Source organism: Platalea leucorodia, assembly GCF_965183815.1.
Source record: "Platalea leucorodia genome assembly, chromosome: 21".
Taxonomy (NCBI): domain Eukaryota; kingdom Metazoa; phylum Chordata; class Aves; order Pelecaniformes; family Threskiornithidae; genus Platalea; species Platalea leucorodia.
In genome coordinates, this window is record NC_138843.1 from 462,431 (window position 1) to 480,468 (window position 18,038).

Below are 18,038 nucleotides of genomic sequence, written 5' to 3' on the forward strand. Positions count from 1 at the left end.
TGACACCAAACATAACAAAATCCTTACCCTCTGACACACTCTGAAAGGGACTAGTGCACCCGCATAATACATACTCACACTATCGACCCGCATACCAGACTTCCTCAGGGTCAGACCTGCAGAGACAGGAGGAATCCTGACACTGCCTCCCCAGATGCCCCCAGAGCTCCGCTCTCATCATGGGAAAATGCTGGTGAGGATAAGTACAAAAGAAAAAAACAAAAAAAGAGAGGAAAGACAGCCACAGGGACCTGGATGTCAAAAGCCTGACCTTACCTGCAGGAATAAACAACAGAAATCCTGCAAAAAAAATTCTAACCAAAACCCAGAAAACATGAAAAACCCAGGAACCTCAAAAAAAGCTCAGAACATTGTACCATGTGGCAACCGAGACTGCCTGACAGATGCCACCACAAGGACGAGAGGTCTGCCTCAAGAGCGGCTCGAGACCCTTGAGCCCAATGACCTACAAAACCCCTTAGGGAATTACACCGGCAGTCTACCGATGGAGAAACCGCAATGGCTTAACACAGCAACTCAGAGATCTGAAATGGGCACCTGATGACTACAGAAACCAGTGCTAAAAAGACTATAAACAAGAACATCATTATCACGACCAACACTAGAGCAAGCCTCCTTGGGCAAAGGGCAAAAAGAAAAATAAAAAAAGCTTGCGTGTCCAGGACTGCGATAAAAGACACAGCCCTCCCTAGAGATTTCTAAGAGCACAAATAATACACATCCTCTTCTCCAGAAGAGGAGAAGGGAAGGGAAGACAGCAACACAAGCCTGCGCTGGAAATAAGTGTCCAGTCAATGCCTCTAAGTAACAGTTTCTGTGACATCCTGATGGACAGATGCAAAAATTAGCTCAGGGAGTGAAATGAGAAAGCAGCACAGAGGAGTGGAGACCCGAGAATTCCAGAGGGTACATTTTCATGTACCTTAACATACCCAGTGCTTTCCGAGTTGAGACTTGTCTGATGTTTGTCCCCGTGCGTTGAGATGCGGAGGTCCAGATAGTTTACGCTGCGTCTCTCATGACTCCGTTGTTTCTCCTGTTGGCCATGGAGAGACAAAAACAGAACAGACCTGATCAAAATCTAAATAAAACTGCACAACCCATCTGAGAAAGGCTGGTGAACCTGCCTCCCTTTCCCAACCATCCCCTGCTCCGAAGACTTGAGAAACACCTACTTTTCTCCTGACGTGGCAGGGAAGGAAGGTTGCTCCTTCCTGACAGCTCCTGCCCTGTATTTGCACCCCTGAAGCCCCCATGTCAGCTGCTCCTTGGGAACTGCTCTTCTGAGCTGTGCCCCATGTTCTGTGAGCACCTCTCATCTTTCATCTTCGCAAAGACTCCAGGCTCTGGAGCAGACCCACAAAATAACTGAAGTCCTGAAGCTTATCATCTAGGAGGGGCCTGCTGCAAACCCAAAAGATTCTAGGGACAACATAGTACTCTGGAAACAATTAGGAACAGTAATTAATTATTCCATACGCTGAAAGACTCTACCCCTTATGACCTGGCTGCTTTCTTGAAAAAAGCTAAAATTCCATATACAGATGCCCACCTTAACCCCTGCTAGATCACCTCACCATCACTTCTATTAAGAAATAGTGTCAACAACTTACACAGCAAAACTGGTGAGGAAAACAAGGTTCTGTCTTCAATAAAATCAGGAATTCCAGAAAAAATACAATGCATTTTCAATCAAAAAAAAAAAAAAAAACCACCATACAAACTCAGACTGTTAAACCATCTTGCCACCCCTGAACACCCATACAACATTGCTGAGCAGGAAAAAAAAAGAAAAGAAAAAAAAAAAACTGCATTCAAGTGTACTTTCTACTATATAATGCTGCTGAACCTTGACTGGTCCTGAGGCCCTTACCTCAAACACACACACCTGCCCAAATAGTTGAGGCAGGTCAAAAATCTGCCATCACCTGAAGGAACAGCAGAGCACTGACACCAATGAAGCCAGGGAGCAGAATGAGCCCCCTGAGCCAAGGCTGTGGCTCATATACCCCTGGCCCCGCCCACCACCCTTCCCACAATCCCCTGGGAAAGGGGAGGGGCAAACCACCAGAAGGCATAAAGGCTGCCCGAGGAGCAGCAGGGAGGTTTCTCCTGTGCCTTAGATTTGCAATGTGCAAAGCACTTAAATGGGGAAAGTGACCCTTACTAGAAACAAGACCTGCTCTTGTACAACAACTACATCTATTGCATCAGCAATGCAACCGGGTAAGGAATTAAATGTATTTTTTCTAGGGTGTGGATTGAATGAGGTCAACATCCTGCTAAGCTGTGTAGGAAAGAAGCTCGTTAAACTCATTAGCACTGTTATTATAAAAAAAAATAAAAAACACAAGATGCTATGGGGTTACGCTTCATTTCTAGCAAGACCACGCGTGCTACCTAACTTCTACTGGAAGTACGTTCTGGATAGGACTGAATGACAAAGCACAATTAGATCCCATAAAAACCCTTTCTCAAAAATTCCTCCAGTTGCAAAGTAAATCACTTACTGTAAATCACCGACAGTTCAGAGTCCCCTCGACGGTCTCTCCGACAGACTCCCTTAGCAGAACTAGATGAGTCCCAAGAGACAAAAACCACAAAAACCCTATAGAAATACAAAAAATGTCTCAGAGGCCGTATGAAGCAGCTGAATGAACGCCTAAGTAGCTAGAACAAACATAAATTGCAAAACACAACCAAAAAACCCACAGGAGATCTGTCGATAAAAATAGAGGAAGGCTATCGCCTTCTCTGAAAAAGTCAAGGGGAGATCTGAGCCGACGATAAATGTCTTTGGGGTACCAACCGCCAAATAGAAACGTACCGTAAGACAAAAAACCTAAGGGACTGCTGCGGAGCACAAAGATGGCTTTAGAAAAGGTTCTGACAGAATGAGAGGCATCGTTGCAGGGATCAGAGAGGCCCCAAAGGGGCCAGAGAGACCAAAGAAGCCTTGAGGACGCAATGAGTTCAAAAGGGAGTTGAACAAAGGACGGGTGTCCTCGGGGACCGAACGGAGGTGCGCCGAACAAGGGAGAGGACGGAAGGACCGACCGAGGGAATGGAAGTGGACTCAGGAAGGGTTTGGAGGGGAAAAGAGGTGCGCAAAGTGCCCTGCCGAGCTAAAACGGGGCTCTAGGGCGTAGGAGATGTCTCACGAGAGCTCGGCAATGGGAGCGGAGGAGTCCCGAGGGGGCCTGAGAGACCAAAGAAGCCTCAGAGGTATCAATGAGGAACTCCGAGGGGGATTTCAACAAGTACAGATGTTGTCAGGGGGGCGGGGGCTGAACGAAGGCATCCTAAATACCAAAGAGGAAGATAAGAGCACTCTGAAGTGCACAAAACAAAAAAATTGAACTGCAGCTAAAGTGCTACAAGACTGCTGGGGAGTATGAGAAAGGACTCGGGAGGCATCGTTATATAGATTAGAGGAATTATGAGGGGGCAGGGTAAGAAAAAATGGCTTGGAGACACAGGGAGAGCCTCGGGGTCTCAGGAGAACATCTAGGCAAACTCCACATGAGAGTGAGAGAGGAACCGAACGAAGACACCCTCGACGGCAGAGAGATGAAAGAACACTGCGTAGCAAAGAAAGACGGGAGGCTCCGACTGAACGAGAGAGATGGGAAGGGAGATACGGTGCTACAGGGTGCTGTAGAGAATGAGGAAGGTCTCGGGAGGTGTCGCGACTGTGGGGAGAGGGGCGCTGAGGGGGGCTGAGGGACGAGAGGCGGCTTGGGACGACAAGGAGGAACTTGGGTGATCGTCTGAGCGGAGTACAGATGGTCTCGGGCAGCCGGGGACCGAACACGGGAATCTTAGCATAGAGGAACGAATGAGGGCTGTATGGCTCAAAGTGCTATGAGAACGAGGTGGAGCACAAGGAAAGGTCCCTGGAGGCATCATGAGTGGGAAAAAAAAATGCCCCGAGGGAGGCAGAGAAAAAGAAAAAGGACTGGGGACACGACGATTAAATCCGGAGGGGATCTGAACCGACTAAACTCGTCATTGGACGACCAGGGAATGAATAGAGGCACAGCTAGAGGGAAGAGAGGCTGGGATAACCGGGCCGGTCACAGATCTGGACTCGGGAAGTCTTCTGAGGGAACAAGAGGGGCACGAGGTCCGCTACAAAGCTAAAGGCGCGCTAAGGGCGACCTCGAAGGCATAGATAGGCATCGCGATGCCATTAGAGGGGTCCCGAATGGGCCAGAGAGACCAAAGAAGGCTCAGGACACAAGGAAGACATCTGGAGGGGATCAGAACTTTAGCTAGAAAATCAGGTGAAAAGACCAGGTTAAAAAAAAACCAAAAAAAACCCCAAAAAACTCAAAAACACAAAAAACCACACACACCTAAAAGCCTAAGCCAAAAATGGGAATGTGCTTTATGTACTTTTTAATAAAACATCTGTAGTTTTAAAATAACTTCATGCTGACATTGGTCAGAGACGTAAAAACGTTAAAGGGAATGGCGATGAAGGAACTAAGGAAGAAACTAAAAAATAGCATTGGTGAACTGAAACGGAGAGAGAAAAGAAAATTTCAAAAGTGGTGGCACCGAGGAAAGACAAGGAAGGACAATTCAAAACTAACAACAGCAACCGAGATAAAAGTAGAACATTTTAAAAGCCAAAGGACTGAGAGAAGAAGGAACCAACCCACGGTGAACTACAACACAGGCTTAAATGGCAATTTTAAAAGGTGACCGCACTAAGGAAGGACAAAAAGCATTAATAAAATAATTAAAACAAATACAGTGAGATAAAGATAATGCATGGGATAAAAGCAGACAGAACATTTTAAAAGCAATAGTGATTAAAGCAATATTGAATAAATTAAGAATTAGTGATGACAAACTAAAACGGAGATATAGAAATGAAATGTTAAAAGCGAGGGCGCAAAGGAAAGACAAGATACAATTGAAAAAATAAAAACAGAAAAGACAGGGAACACAACAGAAATAAAAAACTTAAATAGTTATGGGAATTAGGGCAATAAAGAGAAAAACTATGAAACAGGGGCAACAAACTAAAACAGAGTTATAGAAAGAAAATTTAAAAGCCAAAGCACTAATAAAGACAAGATATAATTTAAAAATAAAGACAGCGAATGGAATAAAAGTAGAAAATTTTAGGAACAAATAGGATTTAGGAAATAAGGAATAAATTAATCAAAACGGTGAACTAAAAGAGAGACGTAGAATTAAAATTATAAAATTGTAAAAGCAATGGCAGTAAGAAAAAACAAGAAAAAATAATTAACACCTAATGACATCAAAGGAGATAAAAGTAGAAAATTTTAAAACCCAAAGATTAAGAAAGGAAAAAAGAAAAACCCAAAGATTAAGATCAAGAAAGGAAAGCACTAAAAAATGGGGACAGCTAACTGCCACGCAGACATAAATAGAAATTTTAAAAAGCAAAGGCACTAAGGAAAGACAAGAAATCATTAAAAAATAAGGACAGTGAACAGGATAAAAGTAGGCATAGAAAGAAAACTAAAAGAAAGAGAACTAAAAGAGAGATGTAGAAAGAAAACTTTAAAAGGGAGGGCACTAAGGAAAGACAAGAAATAATTAAAGATAAATACATCAAAATAAAGACAGGAAATGGTATAAAAACAGACAGAAACTTTTAAAAGCAATGGTGATTAAGGAAATAAGGAAAAAATTTGAAAATCACATCGGTGAACTAAAACGGAGATGGAAAAGAAGATTTAAAAAGCAATGGCAGTAAGGAAAAACAAGAAAGAATAATTAAAAATTAATGCCAGCAAACAAGATGCAAGTAGAAATTTTAAAAGCCAAAGGATTAAGAGAGGAAAGCAGTACAAAGTAGCAACATTGAACTACAATGCAGACATAGACAGAAATTTTTAAAAGCGACAGTGCTAAGGAAAGACAAGAAATCGTTAAAAATAAAGACTGTGAATGGGATAAAAGTAGGCATAGAAAGAAAACTTAAAAAGCAATGAGCATTAGGGACAGCACACTAAAACAGAGATGTAGAAACAGAATTTTAAAAGAGAGGGCACTAAGGAAAGACAAGAAATAATTAAATATAAAGACAGCGACTGGAATAAAAGCAGGCAGAAAGATTTAAAAGCAATGGTGATTAAAGAAATACGGAAAAATTAATAAAAAGTGACGGCAAACTAAAACAGAGATGTAGAAATAAAATTTTAAGAGTGAGGGCACTGAGGAAAGAGAAGAAATAATTAAAAATAAAGACATCAAAGGGAAAAACGTAGGCATAGAAAGAACATTTTTAAAGCAATGAGGATTAGGGAAATGAAGGGAAAAATTTAAAAATAGCAAATTAAAAGAGATGGAGAAAGAAAATCTGAAATTTTGCTTAAGTTAAAACACGCATGGAAATGTAACTTAAAAAGTGACAGGGTACACAACACATGGGAATAAATAAAAAAATCTGGATAGGGATCTTTATAAAAGTAGACTTAGAATGAAAGTTGAAAAAGCAACGGGGTTCAGGACAGACAGGGAAAAATTTAAAAATAAAGACAGTAAAATGGTTAAAGTAGACACAGAAAGAAAATTTTAAAAGCAACTGGGTAAAGGACAAGCAGGAAAAAAATTTAAAAATTTTTTAGAAAATTAAAAAAACAGAAAGCTGGTTAAAAGTTGACATAGAAAATTTTAAAAGCAAAAGCATTAAGACGGGGAAAAAATAAATTAAGGGTAGGGTGATAGAGAGATATAGGAAGAAAATTATAAAAGCGGAGGCATTAAGGAAAGACAAGGGAAAAGTTACAAAATAAGAATCGGGAGAAAAATACAGAGATGCATAGGAAGAAAATTTCAAAAGCAGTTAGGTACAAGACAGACGAGAAACAAATGCAAAAGACAGTGAATTGGTTAAAGGAGACACAGAAAGAAAATTTTAAAAGCTACAGGGTACAGGATAGACAGGAAAACAAAAAATAGGGACAGCAAAGTAGATAAACTTTGGCGTAGAAAGAAAATGTAAAATGTGATGGCTTTAAGGAAAGACAGGAATAAATCAAAAAATAAGAATGGGGAAAAAAATAGACACACACATAAAAGTAAATTTTAAAGTCAACAGGGTACACAACACAGGAAAGAATTAAAAACTATGGATAGGGAGCTTGATAAAAGCAGACATAGAAAGAAAATTCAAGAAGCAACAGGGTACAGGACGGACAGGAGAGAATTAGAAAATAAAGACAGTGAGCTGGCTAAAAGTAGCCATAGAAACAAAGTTTTAAATCGACAGAAAAAAAGAAGAACAGGAAACTAAATAAATGGAGACATAGAAAGAAATTTTTTACAGCAACTGGGTACAGGACAGAGAGGGAGAAATTAAAAAATAGGGACAAGGAATCAGATAGTGGGAGACAGAAAGAAATTTTAAAAAGCAACAGGCTACAAGAAATACAGGAAAGAATTAAAAAATAGGAACAGGGATGAGAATAGAAGGAAATATTGAAAGGAAATCTTAAAAGCGAGAGGGTATGCAGATGAAAGGGAGGAATTAAAGTTCAGGGAAAGGGAGCCAGATAAAAGGACTTCTTGAAAGAGACATCAAATAGCAATGGGGTACAAGAAATAGAGGGAAGAATTTTAAAAATCAAGAAAGGAAGCCTGATAGAGAGAGACCTAGAAGGAGTTTTAAAAAGCAACTGAGTACCAGAAACATAGACAAGAATTAAAACATAGGGACAGGGAGATGGATAAAGGACAACGTAGAAAGAAACTTTAGACAGCTATCAGGTACAAGAAATGGGAATCTTAGAAAAGCAGGGACAGGGAGATGGATAGAAGGAACCATAGAAAGAAAATTTTAAAAGCTATGGGGTGCAGGACAGGGAGGAATTAAAAAATAGGGACAAGGCACTGGAGAGAGGGAAATGCAGAGAGAGAAATTAAAATCCAATGGGGTACAAAAAATACAGGAAAGCATTAAAAAAATAGGGAGAGGGAGCCACAAAGAGGGAAACAGAAAAAAATTAATAGGTGAAGTGGTACAGGGCAGAGTTCATAGCAGAGTAACAAGCTTTGGGGAGCCAGACAGGTAGGTGGGCCAGCAGAGAGGGAGGCAGAATCAGGGACAGGCAGGGAGGCAGGCAGGCAGAGATCTGGGGAAGGGCAGCAGAGATGGACCAGGATGCACACGAGAGAACACGCGACTCAACGCAGCTCCTGGCACCGGCAAGAGACCTTCACCGCCCTGACGCTTTTCTGTCAGTGAGCCGCGTAGTGGGAGACACAGAAATAAAACTTAAAAAGCAATGGGGTACAGGACAAATAGGAAAACATTAAGAAATAATGACAGGGAGACAAAAAAGGGGATACACAGAAAGAGAAAGTGGTGGGGTACAGGAAACACAGGAAAGAATTTTAAAACAGGGACAGGGTGGAAGATAGAGGGACAAACAGAAAGAAAATTCAAGAAGCAATGGGGTACAATTCGCACAGGCGAGAATTAAAAAATAAGGCCAGGGAGATGACGAGAGAGATACATACATAGGAAGAAATTTTAAAACAAATGGGGCGAAGAAAAGAGTGAGAAGAAATAAAAAATAGGAGAATGGAGCCAAATAGAGGGAGGCATAGAAAGAAAGTTTGAAAAGCAATGGGGTACAGAGCAGAGGGAGATATTAAAAAAACATAGGGTCAGGGAGCTGGATAGGGGGGAGATATAGAAATTAAAATTTAAAAGTAATAGGCTACAAGGCAGTGCAGAAAAACTAAAAAATAGGGAGACGGAGCTGGCTAGAGAGACACATAGAAAAAATTTAAAATGCAATGGGGTATTCTCCAGAGTTGGCAGAAGAATAACAAGTTTTGGGGAGCCACACAGGGAGGTGGGCAGAGAGGGAGACCGAGAAAGGGAGGCAGGCAGACATCTGGAGAAGGGTGGCAGAGATGGGCTGGGATGCAGAGGAGAGGACGCGTGACTCACCACAGCTCCTGGTGCCAGCAGGAGACCTTCATCGCCTCGACGCTTCTCTCTCTGCCTCTGCCCCTTCCTCCTCTGCAGTGCTGCATGCCGGACCCTCGCCCATTCAGCAGCATGCAACGGACACCTCTATGCTCCTCATCCACAAGGCTTCCTCAATACCTGGTGGCTCGCCAACAGAGGCACTGAGCTCCTAGCACTGTGTGCTGGCGTCCGCCCTGTCGGGGACAGCTCGGAGGGATCCTTCCTCACCACACAGACTGGCCATTCCTTGCTGGAGGCACCTGCCTGCAGGACTCCCTCCTCAGCCCATTCCCCTTCACCAGCTTTCTCAAGCAGGCACGCCCAGGCAGCCCCTTTTACAGCTGGAGCCCCTTCACCCAGCAGGGCCAGCCCCATCCTCAGCCTCACTGGCCACACCTGGGGCTGCCCTAGACCCAGCTGGAGCCCCTTCACCCAGCAGGGCCAGCCCCATCCTCAGCCTCACTGACCACACCTGGGGCTGCCCTAGACCCAGCTGGAGCCCATCAGGAACAGGGGCCATTGCCAACGCCCCACAGCACATCACCCCCTCCCCTGCACCTCTCCACAGCCACATGCTCTGCACCCAGGGGCTGCAAACACACCCAGGGGCACAGAGGAGGCAGGAAAAGTTTATTCATTAATGCACATAAGAAACCCCAGCTGTAAGAAATTGCAAGTTTCACTGCCCAAATGCAGGAGGAGAGAGGGAAAGAGAAAAGCAGTGGGAAAGTCAGAGGGACACAGAGAAGAGATGTGGGACAGGGAGCCAGAAAATGGGATGCTGCAAACAGGAGAGGGATGGGGAGGAGGACAACAGTGTAGAGAGAGCAGAGAGATGGAGGAATAAATAAGAGAGACAGGGAGCAGGAGAGAGAGGCAGAAGGGACCAGCAGGACAACAAGATAGAGACAAGACAAGGGACACAGAAAAATTCTAAAGGGGGTGGGGGGGTGGAAACGTAGGCAAGAAATTAAAAAATAGAAACAGCCCGATAGAGGTAGATGTAGAAAGAAAATTCTCAAAAAGCAACGGGGTGCAAGAAACATAGGCAAGAACTAACAAATAAATAGAGACAGGGAGCTAGAAAGAGGGAGATCTAGAAAGAAAGTGTAAAAAGTGACAGGGTAGAGGACAGAGAGGGAAGAATTAAGAGTTAGAGACAGAGATGGACAGAGGGAGACATAGAAAGAAAATTTCCTAAGTGACAGGATACAAGAATCATACACGAGAATTAAAAAATAAGTACATGGAGCTGCATAGAGCGACATGTAGGAAGAAAATTTGAAAAGCAACAGGGCATAAGAAACACTGGCAAGAAATGAAAGAGAGGGGGAAAGGTAGCAAGAAAATTTAAAAAGCAACTGAGTTCGAGAAATATATGCAAGATTTTAAAAAAATAGGGATGGAGAAGTAGAAAATAAGTTTCAAAAGCAATGGGGTACAAGAAACATAGGCAAGAATTAAAAAATAGGGGCAGAAAAGAAAGCAACTGTGGTGGGTTGACCTCAGCTGGCTGCCGGGTGCCCACCAAGCCGCTCTATCGCTCCCCCTCCTCAACAAGACAGGGGAAGAAAACACAAGAAAAAACCTTGTAGGTCAAGATAAGGACAAAGAGATCACTCACCCGTTACTGTCACAGGCAAAACAGACTCAACTTGGGGTAATTAAATTTATTGTTAATCAAAATCAAGATTAGAACAATAAGAAATAAGAACAAATCTAAAAAACAGCCCGCTCTTTTTTCCTGGGCTCATCTTCACAACTCCTGACCTCCCTACATCCCACCCCCGAGCAATGCAGGGGGACAGGGAGCAGGGGCCGCACTCAGTTCATCACACATCATCTCTGCCGCTCCTTCCTCCTCGTGCTCCTCTTCTGCTCCAGCGTGGGCTCCTCTCCACGGGGCCACAGGTGCTGCCAGGAGCCTGCTCCAGCGCAAGCTCTCCATGGGGTCACAGCTTCCTTCAGGCACATCCACCTGCTGCGGCATGGGGTCCTCCACGGGCTGCAAGTGCATGTCTGCTCCACCGCGGACCTCCACGGGCTCCAGGAGGACGACCTGCCTCACCATGGCCTTCACCACAGCCTGCAGGGGAATCTCTGCTCCAGGAGTGCCTGGAGCATCTCCTCCCCCTCCTTCTTCACCAACCTTAGTGCCTGCAGGGCTGTTTCACACTCACGTTTTCTCTATCACAGCATCTGCACAGCATTTTTTACCCCTTCTTAAATGTCCATCCCAGAGGCACAACCATCATTGCCGATGGGCTCGGCTTGGACCGGCAGCAGATCCGTCTTGGAGCCGGAACTGGCTGTGCCTGACACGGGGCCAACTCCTGGTGTCTTCTCGCAGAACCCACCCCTGCACCCCCTCCCCTGCCCCAGCTAACAGAACCTTGCCACGTAAACCCAATCCAACAGCAATCGGCTACAGGGCAGAGAAGGAGGACTGAAAAATAGGGAAAGGGAGCCAGAGAGGGAGAGGTACAGGGGGGAAAAAAATAGTGATGGGCTACGGGCCAGAGAGGAGGAAGCAACAGGGAATCAGCCTGAGAGAGACTGAGAAAAACAAAAGAATAGCGATGGGACACAGAGCAGAGAGGGAGGATTTTAAAAAGGGGACAGTGAGGTGGACAGAGATAAACTGAGAAATGCCAAAAAACCTTGATGAGCTGAAGGGCAGAGAGAGAGGAATTAAAAAAAATAGGGACATGGAGCCAGACAGAGAGGCAGGGGAATGGGAATTGTGAAGTGCTAAAGGACAGATAGGGATAAATTTAAAAAAATTGGGATAGGAAGACAGACAGATAGATGGAGAAAGACAAAAATAGTGATGGGCTGCAGGACAGAGACAGAAGATGAAAAAGAGGGACAGGGAACAGGACAGAAGCACAAAGAGAAAAAGAAAACAGAGAGGTAGAAGAGAGAAAGAGGGGGACTCATCATCTTGAGGATACAATAAGCTCAAAAGGGAATGGAAGCACGAGGGATCACAGAAGCCTGCCTCAGGGGCACCCCTGCGGCCGACATGTGGCACCAAGAGACACGAAATCACAATTGCGCTTGTAAGAAAATCACCAGTCCCATGCTCCTCCTCTCTACTACCCAGCTCACCTCAAATGCTCATCCGATTCCAAAGACGGCCCGCACAGAACCTGCAAAACCAAAGAGAAAAGCTTCACCGAGTTGCCACAGGATACTTCACTCTCAGATGCCAACTCAGCCGACAACCTCCTCGCCTTCCGGGACCACTCAATGTGCTGCTTCACTCACCTGATGGCATGTGCATCACCTGCAAAAAAAAAAATCAAAGCAAATAACACATGCTGAGATACTACCCAAAACAAGAGCCCACCCACACTGATTCCCATCTCCTGCTCCTTTACCTTGGCCAGGTGCCTGCGCTGCCTCTGCTGTTTTCAGGTTGCCATGTTGAGGTGCGGGTACCACCTGTAAAACCCAAACAACAAGGGATGCTTATAGCTTCACCCGCAGAATGACACCTGAAAACTAACTGCTACACCAGCCCGCTAGTCATTGCTCACCATGCCCGAGTCAGCTCTGGTGCCCATATCCCACATGGCTTCACACCTTCTAAATAAAACAAAAACCCCAAACCATAACCTAGTCATACAGCCACCAGTCACACCTTCCCTCTAATACCACACACCTTCTTACGATGCTCTGCTCACCTCTCCTCCATCGCCCTGCACAGGAAGCACTCAGCATTATGCTGATGAGCCGAGCCTTGCGAGACCCCCGATATTGCTACCGATGTGCCCACTAGGCACAGAGAACAATGGAGACATGAAGACCTGATTAAGGTATGGTATGAGACGCAGAAGACAGACTACACAGTAACACAGACACAGGCTGGACCTGCCCTGCCTGGCAGATGCTCTTGTTTTACAGAAAGGACCCCACGCCCTCTCCGCACCCAATCTCAAACCACCTTCCCTGCTACGCTGATTTTAAAACCCCTGCCTGCCCCACCGGCGCTTCCCCCAACTGCCCGCCCGCACAAAGATAGCGTCAGCCCCTCAACTTGCCTTTCAGAGGGCTGGGGCTCAGAAACCATCTTTTAAGAAGACCACATCGGCTACCCAGGATGTCACTGCAATCACCCAGATCCTCTTCATCATCTGCAAACATGGAGTGCCATCACTCAGCGTCACACCAGTCAACACTGACCTCTTCCACAATGAGGCCCTCCTCAGAAGCACCGTGGCATTCCACTCGGTCCCGGTCTAATGCCAGATGTTGCTGCCGGCATCACCCGTGGCACCTAGAAAACCAGAGACGCAAAGCAACTGGTGCGCCTGGAAGCAGTCGTCCGCTCACAAACTATTCTACACACCTCAAAAATAACTGCTGCTATGGTTTGCTGTTCATTGCTCACCTTGCCTGACAAGCTCAGGGCAGACATTCTGCTTGGCACATAGTTTTATGAGTCACATTACGCCTTCAAAACAGAGCATTAGCTAGGCGCATAGGCACCGACAGGGGCACGTTCCCTCCATCACTGCATGCCGATCTACCTTCTCACAGTGCTCCACTCGCCTCATCCCTTCAGTGTCCAGCTCCCTACTGTGCATCTGCAGCAACAATAATACAAAGTCAAATGGGTGCTGACAAATACCCTAGCCAACAGCAAACCTCCCCCATTCCGACTTCTTCGCTCCACTAACCTTGTTGATTCGTGCTTTGTGCTCTGACCTGCCAGGCTGACACAGCAACATCAGCAAGTTCAAAAAAAAAAAAAAACCAACCAAACCAACAAACAGTAATACCCCTAATTAGTGTACACCCTTCCCTCTTCTTTCCTCTACCCCAATAGCCACATGCCTGACTCATCCTTTCCCCCAGCAGGCTAACATGGATCTGCTCACCTCCCATTCTGTGCCTCCGGGGTCAGCATCCATGTCAGGCGCCTGCTCGTACAGTCGGTCCTTCTCCGATGACTCAGGAACCATAACACTTGATGCCAGGCCTCCCTTGGGAAAGTGTGGAGAGGCACACAGATGTTACATACTGCTTTCCAAAAGAAAGAGCCCACCATGCAAAACAGACTAACAAATCCCTTGGACTGACTCACATACTCAGGCAACACAGAGACCCCAAAACCACAAATCCCAAACGATCGACCTCACCTCCCCCATCACGGCCCACAATGCCGTCCACTCGCCTTTCTTGTCATGCCTTGCTCACCTGTCCTGCTCAGCCCAGACCTATTACTTAAGCTGCAAGAATAAGTCAATCCACCCACTGACACACAAAAATTACAGTTTCTGCCAGATGACTCAAATATAGGCAAAGACCAATAGGCCAAACACCAAAAGAGCTACAAGTAGCAAATGACCATGGCTGGTGTAATGACAGACTCTTCCTTTACGGATAAGTAACTCCTAAATGACTCCATGAACTGCAGCATGGAGAACCCTTCGGTGGACAGCATGCTCGCATGAGAGTGCTGACATATACGGGACAGGACACTGGGCTGCCTCAAGTTGCTTGCACACACGATGCTACTATTAGATAACACTACACTATAAAGCCTGGGAGCAGAGGGAGGCGCTGGGGGCACCACAAAGCACACAGGGAGGCTCTGGAGACCTCAGGGTTCTGGAGGATATATGTTAATGTACCTTAATGTACCCAATGCTTCCTGAGATGAGACTTGTCTGACATTCAGCCCTGCGCATTGTGATGCAGAGGCCTGGACAGTTTACACTGTGTCTCTCGTGACTTTGTCGTACCTCCCACTGCCTGTGGAGAAACAAAAACAGAACAGATCTTAGCAAAACCCAAATCTAACTACAAAACCCATCCAAGAAAGGCTGATGAACCCACCTCCCTTGCCCAACCATCCCCTAGTCCCAAAACTTGGAGAAACCCCTTCTCTTCTCCTGAACTGGCAGGGAAGCAAGCCTGCTCCTTCCCAACAGCTCCTGCCCTGTATATGCACCCCTGAACCACCCGTGTCGGCCGCTCCTCGGGAGTTGCTCTTCTGAGCTGTGCCCCATGTCCTGTGAGCACCTCTTATCTTCCATCTTCCCACAGACTCCAGGCTCTGCTAGAGGCCCACAAAATAAGTGAAGTCCTGATGCTTATAGTCTGAGGGTCCTGCTGCAAGCTGCAAAGGTTCTACAACACGGTACTCTGTTGAGGCAATGAGCTGTTCCATACACTGAAAGACACTATAGCTTACGTCCCCGCTGCTTTCTTGAGAAATGCTGAAACCCCATATACAGATGCATACAAAATGCCCACTTTAACCCCTACTAGATCATTTCACCATCAGTCCTATTAGGGGACAGCGTCAACAACTTGCACAGTATGCAGCAAAACCGGTGAAAGAAAGAAGGTTTCATCTTCATTAAAGTTAGGAAGTCCAGGAAAATACAAAGCACTCAGAAAAAAAAAAAAAAAAAAACACAAAAAACACAAAAAACCACCCCAACAAAACATACTATTAAACCATCTTGCCATTCCTGAACATCCAATACAAAATTACTGACCTGAAAAAAAAAAAAAAAAAAGGCTGCAAACAAGTGTACTTTCTATTATATCTGCTGCTGAACCTTGATTGGTCCTGAAGCCCTTACCTCAAACAGACACCTCCACTTCTCTAAATGTCAAAACACACCTGTGCGAATACCTGAAGCAGCTCAAAAGCTTTAATCGACTGATGGAACAGCAGAGCACCGACACCAGAAAAGCCCAGAAGCAAAATGAGCTCCCTGAGTAGAGGCTGCAGCTCATATGCCCCGGGCCCCACCCACCACCCTTCTCACATTCACCTGGGAAAAGGAAGGGGCGAACCACCAGAAGGCATAAAGGCGGCCGGAGAAGTGGCAGGAAGTTTGCTCATGTGCATTAAACTTAGAGCGTGCAAAGCACTGAACAGAGAAAGCAACCCTTCCTGGAAACAGGGATGCTACAGCCAGTGCAGACCGATGAGGAGCTGCGGGGTGAAAAAGCTGGTGGTCTCCAGGGGCGGGGCCTGTCGCTAGGGGTGGTGCCCGTCCCCTGCGGGGCCGCCTCCAGGGGCGGGGCCTGTCGCTAGGGGTGGTGCCCGTCCCCTGCGGGGCCGCCTCCAGGGGCGGGGCCTGTCGCTAGGGGTGGTGCCCGTCCCCTGCGGGGCCGCCTCCAGGGGCGGGGCCTGTCGCTAGGGGTGGTGCCCGTCCCCTGCGGGGCCGCCTCCAGGGGCGGGGCCTGTCGCTAGGGGTGGCGCCCTTCCCCTGCAGGGCCGCCTCCAGAGAATTTATAACATTTATCAAGTGAAGCACAGGCTGGAGGACACAGGGAAGAATTAACAAATAAGCACATTGGATAGAAGAAAATTAGATTTGAAAAAATAAAAGCCTCATGTATTAGGAAAGGCAAGAAAAAACTACTAAATAAAGAAACGGCGACAAAGAGAGAGAGATACAAAGTAAATTTAAAAAGCAATGGGGTACGCAACAGACCAAAAACAATAAGGATAGGGAGCTTGATCAAAGTAGGTACAGAAAGAAAATTTCAAAAGGAACTGGGTAGAGGACAAACAGAAAAAAAATTAAACACAGAGACAGCAAAGATAAAAGTAGACACAAAAGCAAAATTTTTAAAGTCAAGGGACTAAGTCATGAAAGAACTGAAGAATAGCAACAGAAATTTAACAAATTAAGACAGAAATTGTAAACAGCGACCGCACTAAGGAAAGAAATAATTTAAAAATAAAGACAGTGAATAGGATAAAGGTAGACAGAAAATTATAAAAGCAACAGAATTTAGGGAAATAGAGGAAAAAAATTAAAAAGTGGGGGCAGCGAACTAAAATGGGGACATAGGAAGAAAATTTAAAATCAAAGGCACTAAGGAAAGAAGAAAGAATTAAAAATAAAGACATCAAAGCGAAAAAAGTAGACATAGAAAGAACATTTAAAAAGCAATGGGGATTAGGGAAATAAAGGGGAAAATTAAAAAATAGGGACAGCCAACTAAAACAGACATGGAAGAAAATTTAAAAAGCAACAGCGCTAATGAAAAACAAGTAATTTTAAATTTAAATTTAAATTTAAAAAAACAGCAAAGGAAAAAGTTGGCATAGAAAGAACATTTAAAAAGCAGAGGGGGATTAGGAAAATAAAGGGAAAAAATCTAAAAAATAGGGAAAGCAAAATCAGAAATGGAGAAAGAAAATTTGAAAAGCCAGGGCACTAAGGAAAAACAAGACAGAATAATTAAAAACCAATGACAGCAAACAAGATAAAACTAGAAATTTTAGAAGCCAAAGGATTAAGAGAGGAAAGCAGTACAAAATAGCAACAGTGAACTAAAACGCAGACATAGACAGAAATTTTAAAAAGCGACATCACTAAGACAAGAAATCATTAAAAAATAAAGGCAGTGAACAGGATAGAAGTAGGCATAGAAAGAAAACTTAAAAAGCAATGAGCGTTAGGGACAGCGCACTAAAACAGAGATGTAGAAACAGAATTTTAAAAGAGAGGGCACTAAGGAAGGACAAGAAATAATTAAAGACAGTGAACAGAATAAAAGTAGACAAAATTTTAAAAGTTATTAAAGAAATAAGAAAAAAATAATAAATAGTGATGGCAAACTAAAACGGAGACATAGAAATAAAATTTAAAAAGCAAGGGCACTAAGGAAATACAAGTAATTAAAAGCGAAGACATCGAAGATAAAAAAGTAGACAGAACATTTAAAAAGCAATGGGGATTAGGGAAATAAATGGGGAAATTAAAAAATAGGGACAGTGAACTAAAAGGAAGAAAGAAAATTTGTAATTTTTTTAAATTTAAAACACATGGAAATATAACTTAAAAAGTGACAGGGTACACAACACACAGGAATAAATTTAAAAATACGGATAGGGATTTTGATAAAAGTAGACATAGAATGAAAATGAAAAAACAACGGGGTTCAGGACAGACAGGAAAAAAATTAAAAATAAAGTAGAACAAAGTACCAGCAGCTTGGGGATCCAGCACCTTTTTGGCTTAGGATGGCAGTGCTTTCTACTCGTACTTATTTATGGTGTAACAAC

At 44.6% G+C, this 18,038-nt stretch overlaps 2 long non-coding RNA genes across 3 annotated transcripts; both read right to left on the reverse strand.

The window, feature by feature from the left end:
* Positions 1-10,675: 10,675 nt before the first annotated feature.
* LOC309599543 lies at positions 10,676-13,613 on the reverse strand. Of its 2 annotated transcripts, XR_014230295.1 has the most exons (6): positions 13,386-13,613; positions 13,036-13,128; positions 12,373-12,436; positions 12,260-12,278; positions 12,101-12,141; positions 10,676-11,075 (listed from the first exon to the last, which is right to left on the reverse strand). It is a non-coding gene; the product is annotated as an uncharacterized lncRNA (long non-coding RNA). The 2 variants fall into 2 exon arrangements; XR_014230296.1 differs by lacking the exon at positions 13,386-13,613 and having other exon boundaries at positions 13,036-13,265.
* A 260-nt stretch (positions 13,614-13,873) lies between these two features.
* On the reverse strand, positions 13,874-18,032 carry LOC309599544. Its single transcript, XR_014230297.1, has 3 exons — positions 17,961-18,032; positions 14,632-14,752; positions 13,874-13,980 (listed from the first exon to the last, which is right to left on the reverse strand). It is a non-coding gene; the product is annotated as an uncharacterized lncRNA (long non-coding RNA).
* Between the last annotated feature and the right edge of the window lie 6 nt (positions 18,033-18,038).